The sequence below is a fragment of the Octopus bimaculoides genome, chromosome 2, assembly GCF_001194135.2.
Source record: "Octopus bimaculoides isolate UCB-OBI-ISO-001 chromosome 2, ASM119413v2, whole genome shotgun sequence".
Lineage (NCBI taxonomy): Eukaryota > Metazoa > Mollusca > Cephalopoda > Octopoda > Octopodidae > Octopus > Octopus bimaculoides.
In genome coordinates, this window is record NC_068982.1 from 179,907,949 (window position 1) to 179,908,610 (window position 662).

The window sequence follows — 662 nt, forward strand, 5'->3', positions numbered from 1 at the left end:
CTGTATTTAAGGTAGTAAATTAGCAAAATTCGACTGAAAAAAGTATAGTGTTATTTGTAAACTACAATAAAATATTTTTTAATATTCAAATTTTAATTTTAGCTGCATAAGTTTCTAATTCTTTACTTTACTTGAAGTAATAGTTTGTCCTATACTTTTACAGGTGTAATAACTTGTCCTGTATTTTCCAGGTTTATAATCCTAAGAATATTCCTTTTCATGCTCACGCTTTTCTATGTAATACATCATTTTCCAGGCATTGCTGTTATAAGATAATTAATAATGTGTCAATTAATAATATAAGATTTTACCTTATAAAATACTGGGTAGGGGGATACATTGGCTGCTATTTTTAGTGTGTTGAGCAACCAGGTAGAGGCTCTTTCCTTGGTTTGAGTGCGTGATTTCTTTACACATATTATTCTTTTACTTGTTTCAGTCATTTGACTGTGGTCACGCTGGAGCACCACTTTTAGTCAAATAAATTGACCCCAGGACTTATTCTTTGTAAGCTTAGTACTTATTCTATCGTTCCCTTTTTGCTGAACCGCTACGTGACAGGGACGTAAACGCACCAGCATCGGTTGTCAAGTGATGGTGGGGGGACAAATACAGACACAAACAACAAACATATCTATCTATCTATCTATCTATCTATCTAT